This window comes from Schistocerca cancellata, chromosome 5 (genome assembly GCF_023864275.1).
Source record: "Schistocerca cancellata isolate TAMUIC-IGC-003103 chromosome 5, iqSchCanc2.1, whole genome shotgun sequence".
NCBI lineage: Eukaryota > Metazoa > Arthropoda > Insecta > Orthoptera > Acrididae > Schistocerca > Schistocerca cancellata.
Window position 1 is genome coordinate 98,971,221 of NC_064630.1, and position 18,099 is coordinate 98,989,319.

Consider the following 18,099-nt stretch of genomic DNA (forward strand, 5'->3'; position numbering starts at 1 on the left):
GTGTGTTCTGGGAAATCTCCTACCGTGCGTGTGCGTGCAGGTAGGTGTCTGCCACAGTCACACGGCTTAAGTGCGTGGGATAAGTTCCAAATACGGTTAAGAATTGTACACTACTGGCCATTAAAATGGCTACACCAAGAAGAAATGCAGGTGATAAACGAGTGTTCATTGGACAAATATATTATACTAGAACTGACATGTGATTACATTTTCATGCAATAAGGGTGCATAAGCCCTGAGAAATCAGTACCCAGAACAACCACCTCTGGTCATAATAACGGCCTTGATACGCCTGGGCATTGAGTCAAACAGAGCTTGGAAGGTGTGTACAGGTACAGCTGCCCATGCAGCTTCAACACGATACCACAGGTCACCAAGAGTAGTGACTGGGGTATTCTAACGAGCCAGTTGCTCGGCCACCATTGACCAGACGTTTTCAATTGGTGAGAGATCTGGAGAATGTGCTGGCCAGAGCAGCAGTCGAATATTTTATATATCCAGAAAGGCCCGTATAGTACCTGCAACATGCGGTCGTGCATTATCCTGCTGAAATGGAGGGGTTTCGCAGTGATCGAATGAAGGGTAGAGCTACGGGTCGTAACACATCTGAAATGTAACGTCCGTGTTCAAAGTGCCGTTAGTTCGAACAAGAGGTGACCGAGACGTGTAACCAATGGCACCCCATACCATCACGCCGGGTGATACGCCAGTATGGCGATGACGAATACACGCTTCCGATGTGCGTTCACCGCCATGTCACCAAACACAGATGCGACCATCATGATGCTGTAAACAGAACCTGGATTTATCCGAAAAAATGTTTTGCCATTCGTGCAGCCAGGTTGGTCGTTGAGTACACCATCGCAGGCGCTCCCGTCTGTGATGCAGCGTCAAGGGTAACCGCAGCCATGGTCTCCGAGCTGATAGTCCATGCTGCTGCAAACGTCGTCGAACTATTGGTGCAGATGGTTGTTGTCTTGCAAACGTCCCCATCTGTTGACTCAGGGATCGAGACGTGGCTGCACCATTTGGAACCATCATGGACTTGATGCTCCCAAACAACGATGTCAAGTCTCCGGGTCCATAATTGTTTGCGGTTGGTTTGAAGAACATTCTAGCCAGTTCAGGCGAATGACCGCCGCTGGGATCGATATGTTCCATTCTCAACCGCTCCGTTATGCCAGGGAGGAAGTTATGGACTGCTGCAGAGGCAGCATGGCTCAATGTTTTTGTAGGGAACTTCCAACAACTTGTTGAGTTCGTGCAACGTCGATTTGCTGCACTACGCCGGGCAAATGGAGGTCTGACACGATATTGGGAGATATTCCATGACTTTTGTCACCTCAGTGGATTTTCCCTTCCTTGGCTTTTGTCCTTGGAGAATACAGTCACTTGGTTCCCTTCTTTGCCTGCCGGAGTGGCCGAGCGGTTCTAGGGGCTACAGTCTGGAACCGCGCGAGCGCTACGGTCGCAGGTTCGAATCCTGCCTCGGGCTTGGATGTGTGTGACGTCCTTAGGTTAGTTAGTTTTAAGTAGTTCTAAGTTCTAGGAGACTGATGACCTCAGAAGTTCCGGAAACAGCGATCGTGTGAAACCCAACTCGCTTTATTTGTTCATGAGACCCAGAAAATATTAGATACAGGCTCCCAGGTAGATGCCATTTTCCTTGACTTCCGGAAGGCGTTCGATACAGTTCCGCACTGTCGCCTGATAAACAAAGTAAGAGCCTACGGAATATCAGACCAGCTGTGTGGCTGGATTGAAGAGTTTTTAGCAAACAGAACACAGCATGTTGTTCTCAATGGAGAGACATCTACAGACGTTAAAGTAACCTCTGGCGTGCCACAGGGGAGTGTTATGGGACCATTGCTTTTCACAATATATATAAATGACCTAGTAGATAGTGTCGGAAGTTCCATGCGGCTTTTCGCGGATGATGCTGTAGTATACAGAGAAGTTGCAGCATTAGAAAATTATAGCGAAATGCAGGAAGATCTGCAGCGGATAGGCACTTGGTGCAGGGAGTGGCAACTGACCCTTAACATAGACAAATGTAATGTATTGCGAATACATAGAAAGAAGGATCCTTTATTGTATGATTATATGATATCGGAACAAACACTGGTAGCAGTTACTTCTGTAAAATATCTGGGAGTATGCGTGCGGAACGATTTGAAGTTGAATGATCATATAAAATTAATTGTTGGTAAGGCGGGTACCAGGTTGAGATTCATTGGGAGAGTCCTTAGAAAATGTAGTCCATCAACAAAGGAGGTGGCTTACAAAACACTCGTTCGACCTATACTTGAGTATTGCTCATCAGTGTGGGATCCGTACCAGATCGGGTTGACGGAGGAGATAGAGAAGATCCAAAGAAGAGCGGCGCGTTTCGTCACAGGGTTATTTGGTAACCGTGATAGCGTTACGGAGATGTTTAACAAACTCAAGTGGCAGACTCTGCAAGAGAGGCGCTCTGCATCGCGGTGTAGCTTGCTCGCCAGGTTTCGAGAGGGTGCGTTTCTGGATGAGGTATCGAATATATTGCTTCCCCCTACTTATACCTCCCGAGGAGATCACGAATGTAAAATTAGAGAGATTAGAGCGCGCACAGAGGCTTTCAGACAGTCGTTCTTCCCGCGAACCATACGCGACTGGAACAGGAAAGGGAGATAATGACAGTGGCGCGTAAAGTGCCCTCCGCCACACACCGTTGGGTGGCTTGCGGAGTATAAATGTAGATGTAGATGTAGATGTAGATGTAGATGTAGATGTACTTAGAGCCATTTGAATCATTTTTTTTTTTTTTTTGTTTCTCTTCTTTGTTCCCGCAATCGACGACATTCTGCTGGTGGAAGGGAAGCACGTTCTTTCGCGTATTTTCTGTAGAATCTCACAGGTGTCTCGTGTGGTCCTTCCATTATTGAGCCATCTTCGTTGATTTTCCTCGGAAAATCACGGGGAGACTAGCTCTGTGGTTGGGGACGGGGACCGGCAGCTGCGTCCTGGCCAGTGCCTTCACGCCAGCTCTCCAGCCGCTGCTTCGCGCCCCGGACTGCGCACCCGGTCGGCAGCGGCTCGCGTGGCCACCGAGCGCCCGCCGCGAACCGTTTTCTCCGCCATTGATTTACGGCGGCCGGCGGCGACCTGGATGCTGATGCTGATGCTGATGCTGCCGCAGTTTCAAAACGCCGGCCCGGCCGCCGCTGACCTCCATTCTGGCGCGCAGAGGTCGCACACGCTCACACGGCCGAACGCCGTCCGACTGCGCATTCTACGCCCCTCCTGAACGCCGTTGCGACAACAATAACTTCACACGTGAGGTTTCGCCGTACACGGCTGCCTTCTGTCGGCTGGCCCTGTAAGGATGGCCAACTTCCTGACGCTAAGCGACGTCATCCGCGGCAGTCGTTGGTAGCTGCTATGGCGCTTTGGATACCACGACGTAAATTCCATCTGCCATCACACACCTTAAGGTATGACGTAGACGGCATTCGGAAGAGCAGCCTATAATATTCGAAGCAATAATTGAGGTTGTAATGGTACTTGAATTACGCAACCATTACGGTATCTCACCTGAACCTCTCGATACCAGCAATATTCTACTGTGTTTCTGTAAAGTAGTTAACATATTTCTGAGACAACATTCAGATTTGATTTCATTAACGTAGAGGTATTTTGATACATCGATATGTTTACATTGCAATGATATTATTCTTATGTGTATTCTTTCTTTTTTCACTATGATCTTTGACGTTCTTGTAACTCTGAATTTTGGGCGCGTAAGCTATTATTAGTTAGTGAGAGAGTCGGACCTTGAAAAAGTCAAGTCTTGGACGTCATGTTGGAAAGACGCATATTGTAGTCAGCTTATAAAATGTGAACTTTAACATTGAGGAAGATGTTTTCAAGTATGTTTTGTATTGTGAAGTGATGTTTTGTGTGTTACGTGATATTGCAACAAAAGCAATAAAAAGAAGTCTATCTTAAATTCGGAGTGCTGATTATTTTTTTTACATCACAGTTGTGCTAACTTTCAAAAGTTTAATCTTCCAAGGATGGTTTGTGAAACACATCTATAAAACTGATGAATATAGCAGAATAAAACCTAGGCCTCTTTCCATCCGAGCTTGGAATCATCACCACCTAGATTTTCGACGATTGAGCCATGCTTTTACAACGAGACCAGCGTGGGAAACACGAAAAGATGAGTGCCTAGTTTATTCATTATTACATGAAATGACTTTATAAACTGTGCTCTAATGACACCTGCCACACAGTAACTTTGTTGTTGCCCGAAAATGCAGTATTTAGCAGCGTGAGCAACACCACAATCATTATTAAATTTTGACCTTTGTTGTGGTAGGGTTGTTAGAAGGTGTACCCTTGATAAATCTGCTGTTCACAGTTTATGTGAATTGTGGTATAGTGCAAATGATAGAAGAAAGGTAGAAAGAAAACTTCTGACACTGGAGAATGCTGTTCTGAGACAGATTTTTGGGCCAATGAAGGATAGAGATTGTAACACGCCCGGGAGTACAATTGGATGGGGTCCCTAAAACTGGCTTTTACACTTCTAGACCGTGCGCCCTATCCACACCACGTACTGCCGGCCGCGGTGGTCTAGCGGTTCTAGGCGCTCAGTCCGGAACCGCGTGACTGCTACGGTCGCAGGTTCGAATCCTGACTTGGGCATGGATGTTTGTGATGTCCTTAGGTTAGTTAGGTTTAAGTAGTTTTAAGTTCTAGGGGACTGATGACCACAGATGTTAAGTCCCATAGTGCTCAGAGCCATTTGAACCACACCACGTACTTGGTAATCCCGCGGCGGTCGAATTGTCCTGCTCCACACTGCTGCTGGCTTGCCTGAAATTATCTATCGAAATATGCAAGCGAGTAAGGGGAACCACTCAACGTTAAGCACAACACTGTTCTACGTCTGTTATGAACATCTATATTCTGAGACGATAAAAGAAAGTCGCAGGTTGCACTGTTTACACTCTAATCCCAATTGACAGTCTTGATGATTATCTGTCCACAATATCACTTGGACGAGCGTACGCGCACCGAACACGGCGAGAATGATTGTTGATGATGCGAAAGCCGAGTAATCGAACAAAAGTTCTTACACTCGCCACGCATACACAGATTTCTTTTGATACCAGTCCTCCTTCACACTAGTAATGATATAACACTGTCCGTAAGTTAATTTTTCAGTTCTCAGTTATCACTTGTAGGAGCGTGCGCGTAACCGTCGCGGCGCGGCTGATTGTTGATAATGCGGAAACGCGATGATCGAACGCGCGTTCTCACGCTCTCTACAAGACACTGGCACTTGACTGCACCCTTTTATGGTGACTAATTTCTACTAATTCACATCAGTTCACTCTGGGAGACCGAACACGGCGCGGATGACTGGTACTGTACGGTACGACACGCAACGAGAGGATACACAAATACGTTATCAGCAGCACTGCTCATTTTTAAATTACTTCTTGACTCACTTTCCTCTGAATCATTTGCTTATTTTATCACTTTACTGTAATAGCACTTGTATCAACACTTCAACTTCCATACTAACAATGCCTCGCACATGCAGAGCTACACACAACACAGCACAACAGTTCCGTGTCCCGCGCTCGACTCTGCAGACGCGGCTGCCCGCAGAGATACTCCACAACTAAGCCAGCGACATGACAATACGCTTACAAGATGACTGAAGAAAAAGGTAAAATCGCAAATTACAGGAGTTCTACCAATCGCTGGACATTGTGGCTGGGATTAGAGAGAGAAGACTGAGGTGGTACGGGCGCGAATCGCGCAGAGACGGCCAGATCGCCACGCAGGTGGCGGAAGAAGACAACAGGGGCAAAAGACCGACAGGAAGATCACGAATGAGATGGACTGACGGGATCAGAGAAGATATTTGTATTATGGGACCAGCTGGAGGAGACTATAAGGACTGAGGAAGACGGAGGAGGCCGACTGGAGAGACCAAACATCGGTTGCGGTTAGCGTGGCAAACCAGTAAGTAGTAAGTCGTATAATGAATATCTTTGGCCGCAGCGCGTTCGCGAGGCGAGATACAATCTCAGACATTTCCGTAGCTGACAATGTACAAATATACTGTCAGGACACAAATTATGCCCACCTACAAGAATGCAAGGTATCCACCACCAGCTTCAAACATAGCGGCTATGGTAACTCGACAGGTATTAGGAAAAATACCAAATTCAAATGGCTAACACGATTGTCGACTGGTGCAGCGGGTGCTGAGTTAGGTGTGGTCCCTGGTGTTGCATGGGACCTTGGCTATTGCGAGACTATTGTCATCTAAACATCACGCACATAGAAACCGTCTTTTGTCTCTCGGTAGACAAACTGCGTAGTCGGACTATGGGTTATGTAGTGCCCTTCCAGTCAGCAGTAATAACACCTCTGACTAGCACTCGTGGGGAGCCATGTTCCAACCGCACATTGTGTGTGCATCCTATATTTGAGTTGAACCGAAGTTATCCCATGACATGAAAATTAAAACACCTACAGCGTCTTTTTTGAAAATATTTTATTAACATAAACAGTTTCATGTTCCATTACACCGTCTTCAGGCCCCTTGACCGACGTAAGCTGGGAGGAAACCAGTCTCGTGTGTAGTCATAACAGGAGCCAATATATTTTTTTTATCGTTTTGTCCTACAGTGTTCGTTAAATTTGTTCGTGGTGGACGTCCGATGACACACGGTCAGGTTGTTCGTTGATCCGTTCACTCAGTTTTTTATTACAGAGGAGATCTAAACCCTCTGACCGAACACGCTGAGCTACCGTGCCGGCAATATTAAATAACCGGTGTCTGTAGATCTCTGGTTTGCACAATACTATCCCCTCGTTCCAATTTTTGGGACAGAGAGATTAGTGGTGTGTAAAACAGATAACATGTTTGACTAAGACAGGTTACCAGAATAAACACATAGTAGTTGCGATCTAAAATGACTGATTTTGTTCTACTGCTTAAGAGGGTCGCTGTTGTTCCAATATTATTTCGGAAATCAATGAGTTATAATGAGCGTTTCTTGGTAATAGCTGGAGGACACGAATGGCTTAGAAGAAGGATGCTGATATTTCAAATGCGAATCGATTGGATTTAAGGGACTCAACAGACCTGGCAAAAAAGGTGTTTCTGCAACAGACATATCTTGCTATAGTGTAAATTTAATATATCATCCATAGGACACGTTTAAGTAAGATTGGCCAGTGTGGGGAAGAACTGAATGTGACTGTGAAAAAACGGACAAAAAAGAAATCAATCCAAATATATGAATATATTATTTAACAGACTGCGGGCACAAGAGATGAAAAGAAAATTGAAGGGCTTAAGATGGGGTCCAGTAGAAGGCAGCTGAAAATTAGTTGAACTGGTAAGAAAGTCCTCTGTAGAATCGATGAGGTTGGAAACATGTGGAAAACACTGATGAGAAGAAGGGCCAGGGCCCTGAAGGAGCTGTAGAGGGTAGAAACTGTAGGGGAAAACAAATATTGGAATACATCAAAAAAATAATTGAGGACGTTTGGTGCAAGAGTTTCGCACAGGAAAGGAATTCGTCGCAGCATGCGTCAAACCAGTCTTAAGAAATTATAGTAATAGTAGTAATAATAGTAATAATAATAATAAAAGTAATAATAATAATTTGAAACTTTTTTACTTTGTTGTAATTTACTGTTGAAAACATTGCAGAATGTTCTCTTTGTAATATTTATTTGTACATCCTGGCCCAATCGTCACCTATCCCACAACGTGAGTGTAACTATTTTTCGGAAAAAGGTGAGATAAGCTAGGAGACTTATTATCATTAGTTAGGTACTCCTTTTCTTCAAGGGAAAATGTAGTGATGGTGACACTAACACAGTTTCACTAAGCTACTCGGATGTTGAAGACAACCCTCCTTCCGTAAGGTATGAGACAACCACCATGAGAATATTCCGGTCAACTGGCGACTAATATACGTTGAAAGTCCGCCAAACGGGAATGTCTTCGTCGGAAAGGAATACTCAAGTACAGTCTTTGGATATTATGAGTCAAAGACTAGTACGTGCGTATTGATCAAAGCAAAAAAAAATGGAGGAAAAATATAGTATAGTCAGGCGCTCTTTTTTCAAGAAAATTATGTAAAATTTGGTATTACGTAGGTTTTTAAGAGGGTCGGAACTGGAAATTTTTAATGGATACTTACTTAGAAATTGTCATTCGTCTTCCAACCCATTGTATAGGCGCCCATGGTTGGCCAGTTGTACTACTTTTACCAAAATCTTTCAACCAACGGCGCAACTACCTACCATTATTTTTTAAATTTTTAATTTCTTTATCAGCTAGAGTGTAAAACTGCTCTAGTGCCTGTACTGTTGTTAATGTTGCTACCTTGGCACCTTATTTATTACGTTTGCTAAGAAGTAGTAACAGACATTTTTTGACGTAGCCAGCGAAGATGGGAAAGACGAAAGCGCAAGAACAGCCTCATTATCCGGAAATAAATTCTAGTTCTTACTGGGCACTCTTAGTAGTCACTAGGATGCAACGCTATAGTATTAGAATGGTTCAAGCGGCTCTAAGCACTATGGGACTTAACATCTGAGGTCATCAGTCCCCTAGACTTAGAACTACTTGAACCTAACTAACCTAAGGACATCACACACGTCCATGCCCGAGGCAGGATTCGAACCTGCGACCGTAGCAGCAGGGCGGTTCCGGACTGAAGCGCCTAGAACCGCACGGCCACAGCGGCTGGCCATAGTATTAGAGATCTTTTAAAAGGCCTTCCCGAGTTTCATGTACTACGAACTGTTTCAGAAAGTAAATTGCCAAAAAAAGTTAAAAGTAAGCATAAGAACCTGAGACTGGTTGTACGAAACTGTACTTCGAATAAAAACGAAATAGGATCGATTTAAAAATGAAAATTAAGTGCCGTCATAAATGCTACACGGAAGCGGTTTTTGAGAAAGTAATGAATCAGAAGGTAAAAACGAAGTGGATATTGAGAAACTTGAAATAATTATATTCTGACGAGTTACGAAACCAGGGGACGGGCTGGAGATGGAGAAACAGGTTCATGCGTGTGCAGAGAACCAGTAGCTGCCTATGAATGTGTTGGCCTCAGGCTTATTGGCTGCAAAGGGGGTACAGTTTAGCTTGCGGAGGGTGCATCTTATTCTGCCTCGCTTTTGTTCCGCATTCACTAGCGCTTACAGTCCAGCACTACGTCCACCGACATAGCGCACTCGGGACCCCAATGTAAAATTACTGCATCTCCTTCACAAGTAATTTAGTGAACTGAGATAACCAGTTGATCGTGTGGTCGGTCCGGATCCGGTCTACCAATTACGGGCAGCACGTTTAAACCGCAACAAAGTCGGTTTCATTTAGCGATGTGAAAATTGATTGCTGTAATTTTCAGGCTGAGAGCGTGATGGAACACCCAACCACTTTCATATTAGAACAACTAGGGAGAGCTCAGAAATTCACTTTACATTCCTTAAAAAGTTTGTTCTGTAGTCGATAGAACTTTCTTATCTGACAAACTACCGTCAGCATTTAATCGCAAAGACACTAATAATATGAAAACAGAGGTCGAGCCCTTAACGGATAGATTATGTCAGTATGCGTTTGACGCGCAGTATTTGTTTCGCTTGTGACATCATCACACCAGTATAGGCTCAAGCGCCTGATTGTTAGAAATTAGCTTCGTGTGAAGTTATAAACTGCTGCAGCGTTGAAACACGTGTAGCTAGGACAATGATCCGTGTCTCACACGACTCGTGAATACGTTCGGAATTACAGAAATGCAAGTGTAAGGAAAGCTCGGCTCAAGAGAAATCCATAAAGCCCAAAAAGTTAAGCGCAGAGCATAGGCCATAGTAACGGCAACGTCGAAATAAAATTGAAAAAATGGCGTAAAGCGATTTCGTAGCTGGCCCATCGAGCATAAAGTGGACAGCGACAGTCCACAATTGTGATCTATCTACACTCCTGGAAATGGAAAAAAGAACACATTGACACCGGTGTGTCAGACCCACCATACTTGCTCCGGACACTGCGAGAGGGCTGTACAAGCAATGATCACACGCACGGCACAGCGGACACACCAGGAGCCGCGGTGTTGGCCGTCGAATGGCGCTAGCTGCGCAGCATTTGTGCACCGCCGCCGTCAGTGTCAGCCAGTTTGCCGTGGCATACGGAGCTCCATCGCAGTCTTTAACACTGGTAGCATGCCGCGACAGCGTGGACGTGAACCGTATGTGCAGTTGACGGACTTTGAGCGAGGGCGTATAGTGGGCATGCGGGAGGCCGGGTGGACGTACCGCCGAATTGCTCAACACGTGGGGCGTGAGGTCTCCACAGTACATCGATGTTGTCGCCAGTGGTCGGCGGAAGGTGCACGTGCCCGTCGACCTGGGACCGGACCGCAGCGACGCACGGATGCACGCCAAGACCGTAGGATCCTACGCAGTGCCGTAGGGGACCGCACCGCCACTTCCCAGCAAATTAGGGACACTGTTGCTCCTGGGGTATCGGCGAGGACCATTCGCAACCGTCTCCATGAAGCTGGGCTACGGTCCCGCACACCGTTAGGCCGTCTTCCGCTCACGCCCCAACATCGTGCAGCCCGCCTCCAGTGGTGCCGCGACAGGCGTGAATGGAGGGACGAATGGAGACGTGTCGTCTTCAGCGATGAGAGTCGCTTCTGCCTTGGTGCCAATGATGGTCGTATGCGTGTTTGGCGCCGTGCAGGTGAGCGCCACAATCAGGACTGCATACGACCGAGGCACACAGGGCCAACACCCGGCATCATGGTGTGGGGAGCGATCTCCTACACTGGCCGTACACCACTGGTGATCGTCGAGGGGACACTGAATAGTGCACGGTACATCCAAACCGTCATCGAACCCATCGTTCTACCATTCCTAGACCGGCAAGGGAACTTGCTGTTCCAACAGGACAATGCACGTCCGCATGTATCCCGTGCCACCCAACGTGCTCTAGAAGGTGTAAGTCAACTACCCTGGCCAGCAAGATCTCCGGATGTGTCCCCCATTGAGCATGTTTGGGACTGGATGAAGCGTCGTCTCACGCGGTCTGCACGTCCAGCACGAACGCTGGTCCAACTGAGGCGCCAGGTGGAAATGGCATGGCAAGCCGTTCCACAGGACTACATCCAGCATCTCTACGATCGTCTCCATGGGAGAATAGCAGCCTGCATTGCTGCGAAAGGTGGATATACACTGTACTAGTGCCGACATTGTGCATGCTCTGTTGCCTGTGTCTATGTGCCTGTGGTTCTGTCAGTGTGATCATGTGATGTATCTGACCCCAGGAATGTGTCAATAAAGTTTCCCCTTCCTGGGACAATGAATTCACGGTGTTCTTATTTCAATTTCCAGGAGTGTATTTTCTAGCTGTTATACCACTCTATGTAACCATTGTATTACAAAGATTGATGATTAAATAATATGGTAATGCGAAACAATTGTTGTGATTCTTTCCCGATGGCCGGCCAGAGTGGCCGCGTGGTTCTAGGCGCTTTAGTCTGGAACCGCGCGACCGCTACGGTCGCAGGTTTGAATCCTGCCTCGGGCATGGGTGTGTGTGATGTCCTTAGGTTAGTTACGTGTAAGTAGTTCTAAGTTCTAGGGGACTGATGACCTCAGATGTTAAGTCCCATAGTGCTCAGAGCCATTTGAACCATTTCTTTTCCGATGTTTTCACGAAAAATGTACGGCGCACGTATAAATTTTTTTCCTTTCAAAGTATGTGTACTTCCCTGCTGATTCTGTTACGATCATTCGTGTAACCACAAATAGATCCTACTGAATAAAGAATTAGTTCTTTATTTTATCTTATTTCCCGTCCTTTTGGCATCAGTCTTCCGACTTGTTTGAAGTTGTTTCCAGGTCTCTCGGGTGCCCAGCCGGATGCGATCGTCGAAGTCCCACGCCATCATCAGATGGTTCTGACGCCCGCATCTCGTGGTCGTGCGGTAGCGTTCTCGCTTCCCACGCCCGGGTTCCCGGGTTCGATTCCCGGCGGGGTCAGGGATTTTCTCTGCCTCGTGATGGCTGGGTGTTGTGTGCTGTCCTTAGGTTAGTTAGGTTTAAGTAGTTCTAAGTTCTAGGGGACTCATGACCACAGCAGTTGAGTCCCATAGTGCTCAGAGCCATTTTAACCATTTGTGGTTCTGACGGAATTCCATCAGAACCACCTTATTATGCCGGAAAGGTTATACACCGAAATATCGTGGGACTTCGACGATCGCATCCGCCTGGACCCCGATAGCCCTGGAAACAACACATACGCCGGGAAAACCTCCGATCACATATTGTTTGAAGCTGCTCGCTCCTTAGTCAACTTTTCATCTTAGAGTAGCACTTGCACCCAAAGTTCTCGATTATTTGTTGGATATAGTCCAATTTCTATATTCCCCTACGGGTTTCGCCCTCTATGGCTCCGTCCAGTGTCACGGAAGTTACTCCCTGATGTGTTATCACATGTCTTATCACCCTGGCCTTTCTTTTAGTAAGTGTTTTTTAACATCTTTCCTCACCGATTCTGCGAAGGACTTTCTCATCGGCCCATTTAGTTTACTATAGGTAAATTTCAGACACGTACCTAACAGCGCAATTTAGTCCTGATGACGACGGCTAACGTTGTGGCTTGCACGCTTACGGACTCCCAGAACACTGGGACGCCTTCCTGATCCATGGTCGTCCAAACAGTGCCAACAACTCACTGAAATTGGTCGCAGCCGGGTATAAGGCGTGCAGATCTCGTTCAAACACAGCTCAGGTGTGACCACGCAGGAAGCCGACACAATGCATCCACGTGTCTCTGGATTTTTCCTCCAACAACTGACAATTAAGGAGCGATGGGGTGGTCTATTGTCTTAATGGTGTTACGTGTCGTAGCCTGCAGGCAAGTGGAGACAAATCAATGGATACAAACGACCTAACAGGACGTTCCTGCAGCAAAGCCGTTAAGAAACATTTATCAGGTGTCAGGGGATCTTCTTCATTAAAAGCAAACATCCTCCACACGAAATCAAGTCCGTCTCAGCACACTAACATATCCTTAGCCCAATACAATGCATCCTCCCATGCGCTTTCCAGGTATTCAAGCCCTGTCATCGGCGTATATAAACATCTACCTTGACTACTCAGTGCAGACGATAATTCCACATCTTAAAGCGTTCCATGCTAACCTAATGACTCCTCAGTCAGGACAGATGGAAGTTTGTACCATTTGTCAGATAGCTCATTACTCTTGGCACTCAATACTTCTTCAGTGAAGTATGCCATGGGAGTAGTTAAGTGTTTATTTTTCTTGACTGAAGTTTGGATTTAGACTTCGATTTTAAACTTGAAGTTAGAAACTTGTTTTTCATCCTAACCTTAAATTATTAGCACTTCGAAAATCTGCCTATTAAAGTACCTTGACTGTTTTTAACATAAAGCTCTTAAGACTAAGATTGTGCTCGCTGAAGCGTTTGTAACTCTTTCAAGTAACACGGAACTTATTTACACCGAAGAGCCAAAGAAAGTGGTACACCTGCCTAATATCGTCTAGCGCCCCCGCGAGCACGCAGAAGAGCCGCACCACGCCGTGGCACGGACTAGACTAATGTCTGAAGGAGTGCTGGAGGAAACTGACACCATGAATACTGCAGCAGAGTACGAGGGAGTGGCGATCTCTTCTAAACAGCACATTGCAAGGAATCCCAGACAGGCTCAATAATGTTCATGTCTGGGGAGTTTGGTGGCCATTGTAAGTGTTTAAACTCAGAAGACAGGTCTTGGAGCCACTCTATATCAATTCTGGACGTGTCGTGTGTCGCATTGTTGCGCTGGGAATTGCCTATGTCCGTCGGAATGCACAATGGACATGAATGGGCCCAGGCGATCAGACAGGATGCTTACTTACGTGTCACCTGTCAGAATCGTATCTAGTCCTATAAGGGTTCCCATATCACCACAACTGCACACGTCCCACACCTTTACAGCGCCTCCACCAGGTTGAAGAGTTCTCTGCTGACATGCAGGGTCCATGGATTTATGAGGCTGTCTCCCTACCCGTACACGTCCATCCGCTCGATACAATTTGAAACGAGACTCTCCAATCAGGCAACATGTTTCCAGTCATCAACAGTCCAATGTCGGTGTTGACGGGCCCAGGCGGGGCGTAAAGCTTTGTGTCCTGTAGTTATCAAGGATACACAAAGGGGCCTTCGTCTCCGAAAGCCCCTATTGATGATGTTTCGTTGAATGGTTCGTACGCTGACCATTGTTGATGACCAGCATTGAAGTATGCAACAATCTGCCCTTCTGTCACGTTGAACGATTCTCCTCATTCGTCGTTTTTCCCGTTGACGTAGGATCTTTTTCCGGCCGCAGCGATGTCGGAGATCTGATGTTTTACCAGATTCCTGATATTCACGGTAGACTAGTGAAATGGTCTCACGGGAAAATCCACAATTCATCGCTACCTCGGAGATGATTTGTCCCATCACTCTTGCAACGACTATAACACCACGTACAACCTCATTCAAATGCTGATAACCAGCTATTGTAGCAGCAGTAACCGATCTAACAACTGCGCCAGACACTCTCCGTCTTATATAGGCGTTGGCGATCGCAGCGCCGTACTCTGCCTGTTTACATATCTCTGTATTTGAATACGCATGCCTATACCAGTTTCTTCGTCGCTTCAGTGTAGCTATTTGTGATTCCGGAAGTCTTATTGGCTGCGTTATTTACCAAGTATAATTTATTTTGTTTCACTTACTGAAGAGCTAGCATCGATTTTGTTTCCTTATTGAACTACCATCCTTTTTGTTTCAATGTGGAGAAATTTTTTTGTAGAAATTGTGTTCCATAAACTTTTGTTTGTTCCCTATGACTGGGTTGGGCAACGGCCTTGCCGCAGTGGATACACCGGTTCCCGTGATATCACCGAAGTTAAGCGCTGTCGGGCGTGGTCGGCACTTGGATGGGTGACCATCCAGGCCGCCAGCGGTGTTGCCATTTTTCTGGGTGCACTCAGCCTCGTGATGCCAATTGAGGAGCTGCTCGACCAAAATAGTAGCGGCATCGGTCAAGAATACCATCATAACGACCGGGAGAGAGGTGTTCTGACCCCACGCCCCTCCTATCCGCATCCTCTACTGAGGATGACATGGCGGTCAGATGGTCCCGGTAAGCCACTCGTGGCCTGAAGACGGAGTGATTTATGACTGGGTTGTTTACTTGTGGCTGCCAACGGCGGACACATCTTTAAGTCTTGTTTGGCTTAACATTGGACCACCTTGGCCAGTATACCCGATGAGTAGCGTAGCCACTGTTCCTGACTTGACCCCATGCCGGCATTAATGGCTCACAGATAAAACTATCAGACTGAAAGAAACTACTAGTAAGTATATTACTAAGCAAAAAGAAGTTGATTTGATACTGATATTGTGAAAATGTCTTATTCTGCTTTTATGTGAGACAACAAGAACAATAGAAATTACTTACATCAGGCGACTGAAATACAGCAAAGTTTCCCTCTGTCAAGCTCACTCTCAAAAATATGCAGGATATTAGCAGTAGCTTCGACACTTCTTGGCAGGCAGCAGAGCTGTTAGGGGCAAAATAATGTAATTCCCACTTTTCCCACCCTGGCCACTTAACCCCATCTTTCCCTACGCGAAATCCAGATGTTTATTATTTTGGATGTCAAGTGTCCCTACCTTCCGACACTTACGATCTGGCCATGAATGAATGTGTTAATATTGTTTGCCTTTCCCATCCTGGACTCCATTTTAACGTCGATCAAAAGAATGTCTGATGACATCGCAGTGATGTGACGCGCTGACCGATTCCTTTTGCCATGGTACCAGGATATCTCTTTCTCCAGCACATCAGCAGTCTGTTGCTGAGTTAGTCATGTTCATGCGTCGCGATAGGCTACAATCCGACCTCTATCAAAGTCGGAAACGTGATGGTACGCATTTATCCTCCTTACACGAGGCATCACAACAACGTTTCACCAGACAACGCCGGTCAACTGCTGTTTGTGTATGAGAAATCGGTTGGAAACTTTCCTCATGTTAGCACGTCGTAGGTGTCGCCACCGGCGCCAACCTTGTGTGAATGCTCTGAAAAGCTAATCATTTGCATATCACAGCATCTTCTTCCTGTCGGTTAAATTTCGCGTCCGTACGTTATCTTCGTGGTGTATCAATTTTAGTGGCCAGTAGTGTAGAAGATGGAGGCTCCAGTGCAGGACGCAAACTGATCATCACAGTCCATCGACAACGACGTCATTAGATTCATGAGTCCTCGGAATCTTTTGCGGTGGCATGTCTGAATGAAATCTTCTCCGTTTTCAAGCCGCTTCAATTCGAATAAAATTCTCGAGCTCTAGATGGCCGTCCCCGCCTTAGTCGTCAGGAGTAAAATCACTGACAACGACAGTGGAAATGGCCATCGAAAGCTCGACAATCTTATTCCAATTGACTTTATTTGAAAACCGAGAATATTTTGTTCATTAGGTTCATAATCGTAATTCCGAAGGAAAATGATGATGACAGGGAATCAGATGCAGCTCTTCTGAGAAAATTCTTCAATCGCTAAATTTATTGTGGGGCAGCAAGCAAACGCGACTTCAAGGAGTCCAGACCAGTATGTGAACCTCAATTGTTGAAAATAGGAACCAAGAGTCGGGGGTCCGCGGAACTCGATTCAGCTTTACGTCTCGGCGCAGAAGTAGGTCAGTACTGGTCGCCATTGACGTTTCTTTTATACGGCCAGGAAGCGACGTGCGACGTGGCTGCGAAGCACGCGGAACTTTCTTGCCGGCGGAGCCTCCAGTGGCGTAATCTGCCGGCAGGAGAGATCCTGGCGTGCCCCGGTGGCGGCTGATTCATTTTCTGGGAAGGCAGGCAGGCCGGCGACTGCGATCTGGGAGCTCGCCCGCACCGTTAAGCTGGCCGCCGACCCACTTTGGCCAGAAGAATGCGCAGCAATCCGCGCAGGTGGCAGGTGGGCCGTCTTCAGCTCCCCGGCGTCTGGTGCGGTGGTCATGGTAATAAGCGCGGCTGGGACTCCACGCCTCGAAGTGAGTGACGGTTCTACAATATGTTGTAATTCCCGGCGTTTCCCGGATACTTAACTTTTTACATCTTTCATTCACTATTCACGAGAGATTAGAAATGGCTCTGAGCACTATGGGACTTAACTTCTGAGGTCATCAGTCTCCTAGAACTTGGAACTACTTAAACGTAACTAACCGAAGGACATCACACACATCCGGCCGGCACACGATAAATAAGCAGAATATTGTAGAGCTTTCTTTTCACTCAAATATCTCAAAAGCCTGTGAGTGGAGAAGACAGAGCCCAGTTGGGAATATTTAGGAAGGAATTTACACTATTCCTGACACCCGACATTCAAACTGTTTGAAGTCTCATTCAAAAAGCCCGTCGATCGCCCCCTACAGCTTTGAGGAGGCGAAATGATGGCTATTCGTGTAATATTTGTCGGCGTTCTACGCGGTGGTTTATGCAATTGGCTCTGAGCACTATGGGACTGACTTAGGTCATAAGTCCCCTAGAACTTAGAACTACTTAAACCTAACTAACCTAAGGACATCACACACACCCATGCCCGAGGCAGGATTCGAACCTGCGACCGTAGCAGTCCCGCGGTTCCGGACTGCAGCGCCAGAACCGCTAGACCACCGCGGCCGGCGGTTTATGCAATTGGGAACATTGTCTCTGAGGAACTGAAAATTTGTCCTCGACGCTGTTGATATCGGAAACCCAAATTCTTGCACAGTCTCCCACATGAAATGATCCAAGCGTCTCTCGCCTTCTCTCATCCCACGCTCAAAGTTGCTGAAATCTCATCGTGCTGTCGTGTTCACTACTAAGGTCTGTATAAGAGACTACTCAGCCAGCGTGTCTGCGCCGCGTCTACCAGCAACATTTGGACGACATATATAGCAACCGTCAAATGGGACAAATCTTCCCGTAACTTTTCCGTCACTCAGTTCATAGGCCGGTACCGTTGCCATTTCAGATA